This window comes from Thunnus thynnus, chromosome 11 (genome assembly GCF_963924715.1).
Source record: "Thunnus thynnus chromosome 11, fThuThy2.1, whole genome shotgun sequence".
In the NCBI taxonomy this organism is placed as follows: domain Eukaryota; kingdom Metazoa; phylum Chordata; class Actinopteri; order Scombriformes; family Scombridae; genus Thunnus; species Thunnus thynnus.
The window spans coordinates 16,702,294-16,716,429 of record NC_089527.1 but is presented as its reverse complement, the minus strand read 5'-3'; the positions used below and the strand labels follow the sequence as shown (position 1 = coordinate 16,716,429).

General features: G+C 40.2%; 1 protein-coding gene across 4 annotated transcripts in view; it reads left to right on the top strand.

Moving 5' to 3' along the window:
* The window catches only part of igf2bp2a (insulin-like growth factor 2 mRNA binding protein 2a), a 69,245-nt gene that overhangs the window by 27,350 nt on the left and 27,759 nt on the right, over positions 1-14,136 (top strand). The window lies entirely within an intron of this gene.

Genomic DNA, 14,136 nt, shown 5'->3' with positions numbered 1-14,136 from the left:
ACAAATAACAGAAATGCCACCAGACAAAACAGCTCTGATTTGCCTTCCTTGACACGGGCCATTTTTTTTGCAGGCTCTTAGTGTCTGTGTAAAATACAGTCCACCACTGTACAGTAGATGTTAACCTTATCAACGATGAGGTCCAAATATGACAAATGATCCAATTACCATTTTGTGATATGCTCAGATCCCCCTGGCCTTCACACACACACACACACACACACACACAGCCACAGGTTTTCAGAGCAGTTGTTGTGGCTGTGTCAAAGAATGAGCGGCTAGGATTTCAGGTCAGCCCTCACTCCTAATAGCCCCTCAACTTAGACAGGGTGTTTGTTAAAGAGGGGAACCAGCCTCGTATGTTTTCTGCCAGGAATGATGAAAGCAGCCGGCCTGTAAATGCTTGCAGATTTGTTTTGGTGTTTCTGTGCGGAGGAGAGTCGTAAGCTCGAGCAGGGCTGGAAATAGTTGTTAAATTAGTGGACTGCACCCTTGAATATCCTTTCTCACAAATCAGAGACCTTCTCTCATTGTTATTAGTGTTTTGATACTGAGCCTCAGGTGGATCTGAGCCTTTTCTATAACAAAATGATTTTTTTTTTAAACTGTGGTTTGTCCCTCAGCAGTTTATTCTTTTTTATTACAAAATATATTTAGGTAAAGTTTGGTTTCTAGATTTTGGTGTTGATAAGGATTTGAGATTTCCACCCTGATGTGTTATCTTTAGCTATTTTGTGTGCTGTTTCACTCACATACTGTAGCATTTTGTTAGAAAATCAAACCAGGAAGACAAACAATAAACAAACATAAACCGTTACGGAGGCTGCAGCTTTTGCGAGTTGAAGAATCGCTCCGGCTTGGCAGAGGTTTCAGCACTACTGAGTGTCTTGTAGTCACATATATAAGAGGCACCAACAACAAACCTCTCCCTCAGGCTTTTGCACAATCACCAATAATTCTCTCTCGCCTTGTCTGTCTCACTTTAAATGCTGCCCACACAACAGCCATTCCCACCCGCTCTCTTCCTCTGTGGAAGCTCAGGCTCCTAACTTGAGATATCGATGTCAACTCAAGATATTTACTTGAGTATTTATCGCGTATTGATTAAGGCTGACACACTTGTCAGAGCCTCCGATAATTTAATTACATTCCCACACACCATACAGACATCCTCCGAACTCAACCTGCTATACCTTCCTTCCTTCCTTCCTTCCTTCCTTCCTTCCTTCCTTCCTCTCATTCCCGCCTCTAATTGAGACGCGCACACACACACCTCCAAACCACGTTCAGTCCACTTCCTCCTCAAGCCCCCTGCCTCATTTCACAGAGTAGGATTTGGAGCCATTTTAGCTGCAGGATTAAAGTGTGACAGGGATAATGCCACTTGAGCCACTTGGGAGTCACATGACACAAGATGATCTAAGGTTTTGGGAGGAGCACTATAATGTAATTAATGTATTGGAGGCTCTTATCCATTTGACTCCACCCATCGTAGAGCCAGACACCCATAACCATTAAAAAAAAAAAAACTGCTCTTTTACAGACGATGGCGAGGAAAACAGTGATGCTGATTAGTTGTTTTTCCCATCCTCACTTTTTCTTCCCTGCTATGCTCATCCTCTGCAGAGGGTCAATTGAATTTATTCTCTCTATACACAGAACCGGATATTGATGTAATTTTAACCTTAAACCCGTTTGTACTGTCCCACCCAACCTGCACGAGTGCGTCCTATATAGATAATCCCTCCGCCTTGTTAATCTCTTGATGGCTTATCGAAGTTACCACACTTTGTTTACTTTACTACACTTCACTCATGCTTTTAAAATTGCTGGTAGTCGGCAATTCATTTAATCTCTTTATCTGTTCTTATCTTTTGCCGGTGGTACTTTTTCCTCCATGTGCACTTTTAAAAGAAGTTAATTCTTTGTGATGTTTAGATTGGTTTATATTAAGTGTCTAACTGCAATAAAAAATGATTAATGTTTAATTAATTTGATCTGTAAAATGTCAGGAAACAGTGAAAAAAAATTAGTATCTCAAGTTCCCAGAGCTCAGGGTGATGTCTTCAGATTGCTTGTTTTGTTCGACCAACAGCAAAAATTCCAAAGATATTTCAATTTATAAGTACAGAAGATGAAGAAAAGTTGCTAATTCACATTTTAAAACCTTGAACCTGCTGTTAATACTTGCTCCATTTAAAGTCTCCCTCAAAAGTCAAAAATGACTTTTTCTTGTTACTTCTGTTGAGTGTTTGAGCTTCACTGTGCAGAATGATGAATGTGCAGAGTTCAACACTAAAAGTCTGGTTTCACTTTCAAGTTCCTTAAATGTGAGTTTAAGACATAAACCTACGGGCAGGATATGTGACATCACAACAAAGCCAATCGTGGTTTAATATGAAACTTACACAAATGTGATGTGGAAACTTGAAGCCTCCAGTGCACAAACTATGAGAATAGACTTTACAGTGAATTATGAGACATCTTGTGTCCAACATTTGTATATTTATAGATTCTGGATTATTCAATGAGGGAGCATTTTTTTATGCTATTATATTTTATATTTATGTCCTAAAACTTGTGCAGGGGATTTTTAAAAATGTAAATGATGCTGTGTGATGAATTCATTTCATTTTTCTTTTTTTTCAACGGGTCTTGTTGAGATTAAAATCTCTTTTTTTCAAGACAGCAACATTAAAAAACAAATACAAACAACATAAACAGGTTAATACAACTCCCACACACTACATATAAACAATATCCAGCTAAGGTGCATAAACAGGTATAATTTTCTAAAACTATCTTAAATTGAGTCAAAACAACACATTTATAGTAAAAGGAAACGCATTGACCAAGGGTGTTATTTTTCAGATCCTTTAAAGTGGACTTGAAAGAGGCACCATGATTAAAAGCAAACACACAGCTGTAATTAAACTACACGTGTCAGGTGTGACTGTTTCAGGATCTCCCAGGCAGACTGCAGGTTCCCGACCCTGCGTTTGAGAAACGCAGTGTGCGCTTCTCTGTTTCCAAAAGCTTTGTTCAGCCAGCGTCTGGAGAGCAAGGACTCCTCAGTGACGGCAGCTGTGACTGGCAGGGGTGTTTTGAAATACGCTGCTTATTGACCAGGCCTGTCTGTGTTTTCTGTTTGTCAGAGGATGAATCTTCACTCACCTCCTGCTAGTTACTGTACATGTTTTCTCTGTGTGTGTTAGGAACTTCCCTGCAGACAGGGGGAGGGGGGAAGAGAGGAGGGAAGGCGCTCGTGTGTGTGTGTGTGTGTGTGTGTGTGAACAAGTAAAGCTCTCTCTCCAGAGGGAGCTGGAGGGAGTAGTGAGACGGGTAGAGAGAGACGATGAGAGACAGACTGTAGTCGAGCGGGGAGACAGACAGAGGAAAAGCGGGCGGGCAAACAGTTTGAGGGCTTGCGTAATGTTGAGCGGTGTGCGTGCGGTATTGATCCAGGTTAACCCTGCCTGGACCTACACCTATGACAGTCGGGCTCAGCCCTCCAGCCACAGTATAATACCTTATGGTTGGCAGATTAAAGGATGAGACCTAAGGAGCAAGCTGCACTACTCAACATAAAGCAACAGAACGCAGCCATGAGGAGCAGCTAACAGCGGATCCACACTGCACCACCGCAGTATGAGCTGGTATCCACCTGTCAGTAGCCTTTAGCACTGGGGAGCATGTGTGTGTGTGTGTGAGAGAAAGACACAAGAAATACATAAGTGTGTACGTGCAGGAAAGAGTAGGCACACTAGTCTCTATATGTTAGTGTGTCCGCTTGTTTAAGATGTGTGTGTGCGCGCGCGTGTGCGTGTGTGCGTGTGTGTGTGTGTGTGTGTGTGTGTGTGAGTCGTCGGTGCTGTGTGCCTGTCAGTGACAGTGCTGACTGCGTGCTTTGTGACGGAGACTCAGAGGAGTTTGTGAAGTAGCAGTGTGTAGGAAAAGCAAGCGTTTGATGTGCGCAGGACAGGGCAGAGCAGCGTAGCACATGACTCTGCAAGTCCTCTTGAGTCATCGCTCTGTTTATTTATTTATTTCAGTTTTATGCTTGTGGCTCAGTGGCAAGGGAACTGGTTTCAGTACCGATAAATTAAATTGTAAATGCTGTATTTACAGCTGATTGCATGTGTTTTGCATGATTAGCAGAAATCGCATTTGCACTGGATTGTGCATAATGTTTTACGTCCATCACAATAATCATGTATAGTCATATTTCAGTTTTAGGTGTTGACAAGTGTTTTTTAGGCCTGTTAGGCAGTTGGTATAAATCTATTTGAGTAGGAAATATATTTTTTGGTTTGGAGTCAGCGTGTCTTTTCATTAAAAAGTCTTTGGGGCTTCCCATTTAGACATTTAATTGTGGTTTCAGTGACACTTAACTCTTCCTCGGGTAAACAGTTATGTTTCATTGTCGCAGTGGTATTATCACAGTGTACGCCAGTGTAGCTCCCTTGAGAAGACAGATACAGTTCTGACTTATGAGCTCCCTGCTGCAGAGAAATCGACTGTTTCCTGCCGCTGTGGTCTCCTGCTGTACTGGATGTAAGAAAGTTCAGCATAAAATACAGTATGTTTATATTAATCAAGGACAAGAATGACTTTTGCAGTAGGCGATTCAGGATGTGTGAATGCATCTGCAGAGTCACAGACAGTTTTCATTTAAATAGAAACATATTATGCCGCAGCAATAAGCAAAGGGAACATTTTAAAATGCTCATTTCATCGGCTTAGGTGGCACGACGGGAGAAGATTTGTTTTGTGTCAGCCGGGCACCCCGTGGCATTTTAGCGTCGACTGCCAATTAATTTGTAGCGATTACACCTGGAAAACTAAAAATCATTTTATATCTGCAGCAGTATGCAAACAGCTTTGTGCAGTCCAAGAGCTCTGCACGTGTTTTATCTTGTTGTCAGTAGATACATGATTTTGTTTTGTTTCACTTTTTATTTCACGGCGGTGATATTATCTGCATATCCTTTTGAGCTGATGTGTAGTAGAAAATCAGCCTCTACAGATGTTTCTGTTGATACTTTAGATTTACGTCACGCTTCTATGAGCCGTCCCTCACGTATGAATTACTTGCTTAGTGTGAGTCATTCATGTCGATTGAATCTTTTTGTAATCAGTCACATCATACGGCACTGAATCATTCCCTGGTAGAAGATATTCATCTATTTCTAATTTCCCTGTACACCAATAGTCCTCATCATTGCTCTTTGTACTACATGTAATGGATGAAGAAACAACGTGCAGTGTTTCCTTATTTACATGTCTGTGTTAACCAGCTGACTGAGTGTTGACAGTGAAGAGCAAACAAACGTCAACAGGAAGGCTGTGGCTTGCATTAGAGCTACCTGCGTGTGTCTACCTGCCTGCCTGCGTTTCAGTCTGTGCTTCCCGGCTTCGGTGCCACAGCGAAAAAACTAATGCGTGAAGAGAAACAGGCAGGCAGGTAAGCCTGCTGAATTCTGATGAGTTCTCACCCGCCGAGGGCTGGGAGAGAAAACAGAGCCAGGTACCTGAGCGCTGCACGCTGAGATGAGATGGTTAGAGGCACTGTGGAGCGGCAGCCTTGTTCACTCTGCATTATCAGTGTGAAAAATATGTGGTAAGGGAACAACAGGGGGAAGAAAAAGCAGATACAGTGCCTGTTTTCTTACTTTGTATGATAGATTTTTAGATGAATGCTCAGAGGAATTAAAGGATTTATTAATGAAACCGTGAAGGAGACTGTCACCGTCACCTGTTATTACATAGGAAATCTCTAGTTTATTTATTTAATGAACCAAAATCTGCTTATTTTTTTGTCTCAGAAGTATCTGATTCAGGTATTTTTCTACAACATAAGGAGCATAAACAATTTCCCCTCAAAGTGACTGAAGCTTTTCCCTGAGGCTGTTTCTGGTTTATATGACTCACATCATAATGATTAGGGAGATTATTAATTCATTTAGTTAATTAAAATGGATTAATGTAGCTAGTTACCTTTGCTGCGGAAAAACAAACAACTTTGATGTCACAAAGAACTTTGCCCATCTTCAGAGCTTTCCATCTTGAAATGTCAACACTAAAGCTCGCCCTCTTTTGCATTGCTGGTCTCAAAATGGTTTCTTTTATCTCTTTTTCTTTCTTTTAGGCCTAATAATTGTTTCAGACTCTCCTGTTGTGTCTGCTAGTAATGTATGATAAATACAATACCCCCTATAAGTTCTATCAAAATGATTTAGGTGAAAATGGACAAGGGTTATGCTATGGTTAGTGTCTTCATGACACAGTTAATGTTGAATAAAAAACTGTGAGTGTGCATTATTTGAAGTAGATTTATTATAGTGTCCGTCAAGGTATTGCTTTATTTTACAGGTCCTAATCATTTCCAAGAGGTTTCCTGGAAAAATAAGAATATCCTTGAAAGAAAAGTTTAAGCCCAAGAAAATATTCAGTCATTATTCATTTATTACTGGAAATTTAATTCCACATATATGTTGAATTGTATGCTTGCTTGCAGACATATTTTGCATTTTGCACACAGACCTGCTGTGCAGTGACTAAAAGAGTCTCTACATAAGCAATTAATTGGAGTTAATTGGTTGGAAGTATACAAACTTAACACTGTCTGGGTTTCTCCTCTCATTAGTACCAAACTAAAACATTATTTCCAGGAAACATCTTGGAAATTATTCAGAAATTGTCGACTTTTGAAATGAAACATTACTGTAATCTAAATTTACAATTATAAACATGTTTTTTCTAGCTTACATGTCATCAACAACATTTCTGCACTCAGACCGATAAACAATCATGTACTCATGTAAAAAAAAAACGACAACATATTGAAGCCAAAAAAGACTTTTTTGGTTGCAGTATATATTGCATGTAACACTTGAGCTGTAGAGCTGCCTCAGGGTTTGTTTGTCCTTCTGGAGGACCAATAACGCTGACAAACCTTTTTCGCTGAAGGACAATAACAATGCACAGACACTTCATTCATACAAATCCTGTTATCTCTGCTCTGCAACAGTTGGATGGGCCTTAGAGAAGCGCTCAGGAGCACTACAAGCTCCGTTTTAATCCAGCAGCAGAGAGTTGGTCACAGTGGGAGAACCGCCGGAGTTTAAAAAGAGGAAAAGAGGGGCATCTTCCACACAGTTGGGTCTTCTCAATATTGTTGACTTGTTGCTTCCGCTCTGAGATTTCAGAGCGTTTAGGTGCTTAACAGCTTACGGGTCAAAGCTAGAAATTGGGTTAATTCAGATTAGACGAGTCCATCGTTGGTGTGTAAGGACCACCAGAATGTTTGACCACTCAGACTGACCCATATACTATGTTTCACGTCTACATTGTCATTGGTCGCTGCTGCAGATGTAAAAGGATAAAAATGGTGCAGACATGCTGTAATCTTAGAGCTTTATAGTCCATAATGGACACATAGACACACGTAGCTGATTGTGAGATGATCACATTACTCTGCACTCAGCAGTGACGCATTGAACCGCTACACAGTGGAAAAAAAAGCCGAGACATTGGTGTTACAGAGAAGGTATGTGACTGGATTTGCAATATGAGTATGTAATAGTGTGATTTATGACTGCGGAGGCTTTTTATCTGCATGGTATAGCTGTGAGGGAGACCAGATCATCTTTCATTTTGAAAGTCATCAATTACCATCTGTGCAATATGAAGTTTCTGAACCGATGTGGTCTTCCGGTGTCTAGTGTCCCATCAAGCGTGGCCTTCAGCGAGAACAAAGAGCTTTGTCAGGCAGATACAAAGAGATGGAATTGGTGAAATAGAATAATTATAATATTATTTTATCAATTTTAAGAAAATAATTATCTCTTTAAACCTAAAGCAGCAAATATGTGATTATATTGGTGTGAAATAATGGTCAGGCAGTTTATAATCGTTGACTTTTGCACTGAGAATCAGTCTGAGAACGTGTTGACAGCTAAATGGACACAGGAGGAAGGAAAATGACTGTTAAATGGAGAAACAAAGCCTTTATTAGTCAGATGAGTTTTGCATAAATAAACAATTAAGTGTGAGGTTTCTTGTAGAGGTGACTGTGTGCGCAGAGGTGTCTGTGGGCGCTTTGTGAGACAGAATGCTCCGAACAAACTGAAAGGCTATTTGGGTTGTCTTTTTATTCATCCAGAGAGAGCCTCCCCGCTGGGCACAGAGCGGCGTGCCTTGTGAGTCGTCTCTGACAGAACGGGCATCAGCACAGAGCAGGGAGGGAAAGGTAAACAAGGCTTTTAAAGGCCTCATTAGACAAAATCCTTGAGCGGAGAGGGAAATGTTTAATCATTCACAGTGTAAAAAAAAAGAAAAGAAAAAGAAAAGAAGGTTTTGCCCTCCGTCAAGGAACTCTAAAGGTTGTCTGCACTGAGATGTCAGTACTGTGAGTTTGTGATGAATTTAATAATCATTATCTTCTGTTCATAATGAGTGTGAAAGAGATTTTGTGGTATTAAACCTAATCAACTGCAGTCTACCTTTGATGTTGTTCAGTCCCATCTGACTCAACTTAAGTTGGTGTTAAAATGCAGACAAATCCAAACTCATGCTATTTTCAAATAGCAAAGAGTTAGTTAACATCTAATCTTCCTAAGACCTCAACTGCTCAAGGGGTTGAAATTGAAATGGTCACATATAAATATTTAGATATTATTATTGATCAGAACTTTTCATTCAAATCACACATTGCAAACCTTGTTTTCAAGCTAAAAGTTAAATTAAGTTTCTTTTTTAGGAATAAATCTTGTTTCTCCCTCCAGGCAAGGAAACACTTGATTTTGTCAACTTTTTTTTACTGTTATTGGACTACAGCGATCTGCACTTAATGAATGCACCTGACCAGTGCCTAAAGAAGTTGGATACTTTATGTTTTATTACTGGCTGTGGTGATCTCGCACACCTCTGTACTCTGTATGCTGCTGCTAAGTGTCCATCTCTGTATGTTCGCAGACTTTCGCATCAGTTGGCTTTTATATATATGAATCTCTCTTTGGGCTGGTTCCTCTTTATCTGTGTACATACATGTATAAAACCAAAATCAATATGGCCTGCGCTCTCATGATATTCTACCGATGTTGGTCCCCAGAAATTGAACAGAATTAGGCAAAAAAGCTTTTAAACACGCTGGACCTTCCTCCTGGAATAATGTATGAAGGACCTGAGATTGTCAGAGCTGATTACTGTGTGGGAATTCAAGTCAGTTTTAAAGGATCGAGAAAATAGTTCTCTTGGTCGATGTGATTGCTCCTAAATTTTTGCTGAAATTGTTTGTATCCGTTTATGCATCATAACTGGATTTTTGCCCTTGACCTTGTATTTTACATTAACTGGATATTGTGTTCACTTGCTTGTAGTGTGTGACAGTTTTATTTGTCTGTTTGTATTGTTTGTGTTTATTGTTGTAACAATATTTATGCTGTTCTCTTGGCCAGGTCAGTGTTGAAAAAGAGATTTTAATCTCAATGAGACTTTTACCTAGTTAAATAAAGGATATATGCATATAACAGCAAACAAAGCAATTAAACTATCTCTCAAAAGAAATTTTATCGAATAAAAACCTTGTTGCCACGTGACTTAAGCTACGAGGGCGACTACATTTATTTGACAGCTGTAGATAGTTTGCATTTATAAAATATGATGAATTGTTACAGAGTAAACTACCCAACAGCATATAAAGTAGTAAAAATTATCTCCACATTGACTACATTGAAATGCTGCTTACATGTTAATGCATCAATCAATAATAATCTAAAAGAGAGCTGAAACAATCAGTTGACTAGTCGATCGCCATATATTTAATCATCAATGAATTTGATAAATGTTTAAGACGTTTTTTAAGCAAAAATGCCAAAAATTTATTGGTTTCAGCGTCTTGAATGTAAATATGTGCAAGTTTTCTTACACTTCTGTGATAACAATGATACATTTTTATTGATACAGCACTTTTAAAGGCACTCAAGGATGCTTTACATAGATAAACAAATTGGCAAAAAGAAGTTACACATAACACCAACATTTAAAAGTTTTGGCTAATCATTAGTTAAAAGCAGCTTTAAAAAGTTGAGTTTTGAGAGGTTTTTTTTTTTTTTAAACTGGGATAATAAACTGATTTTTGGGGGGTTCAGACTGTTGTTTGGACGAATGAGCAAATTAAATATGTCAACTTAAGCTCTGGGAAATTTTTATGGGTGTTCCTCACTTTTTTCAGGCATGATGTAGACTAAATGATTGATCAATACATGTAATTCAGTAATCATTAGTTGCGGCCCTAATCTAATTTTATATAAACATATACAGATGAGTGACAAATTAAAGGAGAAAACCAACATAAAATGTCTTAGTAAGGTGTTGTGCCCCAGAACAGCTTCAATGCTCCTTGGCATTGATTCTACAGTCTCTGAACTCTACTGGAGGAATTAACACTGTTCTTCCAAAAGATATTCCCGTATTTGATGCTTTGATGATGTTGGTGGAGAGCACTGTCTGACACGTCAGTCTAAAATCTTCCATAAATGTTCTGTTGGGTTGAGGTCTGGTGGCTGCAAAGGTCATAGCATATGATTCACATCATTTTCATACTCATCAAAACATTAAGTGCCCCCTCAGGCCCTATGAATTGGAGCATTGTCATCCTGGAAGAGACCACTCCCATCAGGATAGAAATGTTTCATCATGGGATAAAGGTGATGACTCAGAACAACTTTGTATTGATTTGCAGTGACCCTTTCCTCTAAGGGGACAAGTGGACCCAAACCATGCTAGCAAAATGCTCCTCAAACCACAACAGAGCCACCAGATCCCCTCACTGTAGGGGTCAAGCATTCAGACCTGTACTGGTTTTTCATTTAATTTGTCACCCGTCTGTATGTGATAAATATGACACTCTGAATGGGACCATTTTGCATAATAAGCACTTTTACTTTTGATGCTTAAAACTACATTTTGCTGCTAATAATTCTGCGTTTTTACTTAAGTGAGATTTTGAAAGCAGGACTTTTAGTTGCATTGAGTATTTTTATCGTGTGCTACTTTTAGCAATACATCTGCTGCTGTTGGACATAAGTGTAGGTCACGTGATAACTACCTGGTCATTTGTGGTAGTTAGAAGTCATATCTCTACATTTAATAGATTATATCTCCCCCCCAAAAGGAGTTTGACTCACAGTTACTGCACATTGAAGATTATGTTATGTTCTATGTTCATCTCATGTCTGTCATTTGTGGTGGAATTTCTCCCAGACCATCCTAGCTGTTGACTTTTTGCCTCCACCAGAGTATTATTTCAAAGCCTTTCCCCTCTTGTACTGACAGACACGTGCTCTTTATTCAATCGACTCCTGTCCACATTCAACCCTGTGACTCATATGGTATGGTGGACTTCAGTTGGAGCTGTCTTGAAAATTAGAAGAAAAATTAAAAGATTTATCTACAACATTTGCTGCAGAAGTTGCTAATTCTGTCAGGTCATGTGCACATGAAGAGGACAGAGATGTTATCTCCCCTGCATCATCTTCTAAACTCTCAGCGGGTAGCCAGCTCAGCCTCAGACACAGAAGTGTTAAAATGTGTTAAAATGTATTAAATCATTACAGAAAACAAAAGCTTTTAAAGAAAAGTATACGTTTTTGATGTATAATTCCTCCACGGATATATTTAGGTTGGCGAGGGGTGAATAGCCTCTTTCTCACCCCTCTGTCCGCCCGCCCTCTCAGAGGTTAAAATTCCTTCGACTGCTCCGCATGCATGTGCGTATTAGTATGCACGCGTGTGCGCAGACACGGTTTTTCACCTCGTGCAGGTGGGTGCAGTAAATATTAGCTTTTCAAATGAACATGGCCACCCTCAGATATTTAAAGGCCAAAATTGAGAGGCTTTCTTTTTTCTCTTGGCAGGCCGCTCCAAACCAGCAGCAGACAGTTTGGTTACATTCAACAAACATTAAGTAACCATTGACTTCAGTCTGTATCTTCTACTGTAGTTCATTTTGGACTTTGGGAAAGGAGGAGCTGAGAAAGGGCGACGGGTTCAGCTTGAATGCAAACAAACTGGAGGAATTAGAAGATGCTTGCTGCTTCACATAATTCCACTGAGTTATTCACTGATTGTAAAGCAGCACATGTGTCAATATCTGTACCTAGACCTGAACACTGTAGAGAGACAGTGTATGTAGCAGGGTGGCATGTGTCGTGGGTCTTTCCTTTCCCTGGAGACAGACAGACAGACAGAAAGCAGTGATCTTATGGTTAGCCTGCAGCCACAGGCATGCTGAAAATGAGACCTTGAAGAACTGTTGGGAGGCACTGTCACTTTTTCCAAAAGATGTCCATCCAGGAAGCTTCCTCTGCATATTTCAGAATGACAGACAAGCAAGTGGCCTTTAAAACCTGTGCGAGCAACAGAGAAGAAAATAAAGAGAAAGGAGTGGCGTGAGGGATCAATGGCGCAGTCTTATTGAGACAAACGTTTACACCAAACTCTGCCCAGTCCTCCAGGAGCAGTCTAACATCACATCGAGGTTACAGTTGGCAAATCAATTAGCAAAAACACAATAGAGACCAGGGCCCTCAGAATTCGTGTGCTATCCAAGCAGACGGCGCTGAATGAAAGGAGCTTTTTAGTTTCCATATTCGGCAGCTCAGGGATGCCAGCGTTTGGGGCTGTTTTGAGGCTTTGAGCTGGCCTTAAATGCTTTTCAGCGATTGGCTGCCTTTGGATGGCAGGAGGTTGTTTACTACATTGAAAAAGGTGATGTGCTTTAGTGGCACAGACTGATTTTATCGGTTTAGCCTTGTTTGGCTACCGGTTGCCAAGAGAGATCTTTCCTCGAACCACTCGCTTTAAACCACCGTCACTGACAGAAAGCTTTCCGGCCACCATGCGGTAGGATGAACCGGCAGTTATCAGTTTTCTGTGTTTTTTGTGTCCACTGTTTGTTTGGAAACACATGACAGAGGATATATCAGAGTTAAATCATTTCCCTGTCGTTTTATTTATGAAAGTATTTACCTTTCAAACTGATTTAAAGTCACTAACATAGATTTACAGAGTTGTTAGTATAGTGCAGATGTGATTTACATGTGAAACATATTCTACTCTAAAAATAATGTGTTTGTAATGTTGTTGGGTGGATGAGGAGAGGAAAGGGCTGTCCCAAATCCGTGTGACGCTGTGTTTCTCCTCTTGGTTTTTTTTTCCTCGAGCTCCACAATCAGACAGAGTCATTCATTCATGTCCAGCTGCCAGCTCGGTCCTCTCGTCCTCTCCTCACTGCTGACAGGAAATTCTGACCTGCAGTCTTTTGCACCCAGACGTATTTGGAGAGAAAGATGCAAAACCTAGATGGAGAAATGTGTGTTTCTGAGAGTGTCCTCCTGAACTAAGGTCCACCTCTAATTATCGCTCATTACCTTTCCCCCTCTACTTCATTTCTTTACCTCTGTCCTTCAGCCTCGCTCCTGTAATGCCTCCTAATTGTGCGCCAGAATGCTTCTTAAATGGGCTTTTAGGATACAGTTGCTCAGCAGTGTGGCTTTTTTCTCCACCAGCCTCTCTGCTTTTTATATCAGCAGCTCTCATTGCGGAGCTGGACGCTCTCACGTTAATGTAGTTGTTAACAGCTTGTGGTCACTGGGCGGTTTGTGTGGCTTTGCTGTTTGAGCTGACACGCTCACTGGAGGCAGAGAGAGGCTGTGTGGAAGCTCTGGATCCCAAAACGACCAGGCAGAGAGGGACACTGTCTTCTCTGACTGACTTGTCTAGATAAAGAAGTAAAACATGATGACCAGGGGTTTGAACGTCTTTGTTGTTGATCACAATTCAAATTCACAAAGGTTTGAGCAGCCACCATTTAACATGCTCCACACTTTGTGTTTAAATAGCAACAAAAAATGAGCGTAAAAATTGAAAACAAGAGGGATAAATTGTCAAGGAACAGATGAAAATGTTTATTGGTTGTTTCTTTTGTTCTCTTATCTCAATTTCAAACCAAAAACACCATTTAAGGCTCAAATTTGTTCACTCAGGACCATTTCTGTCAATGGAGGCCTGTCTTTGTAGTCTAAGACATGGCTAAATTTAAAACTTGTCATCACCAATGCCGCCTGCGACTTT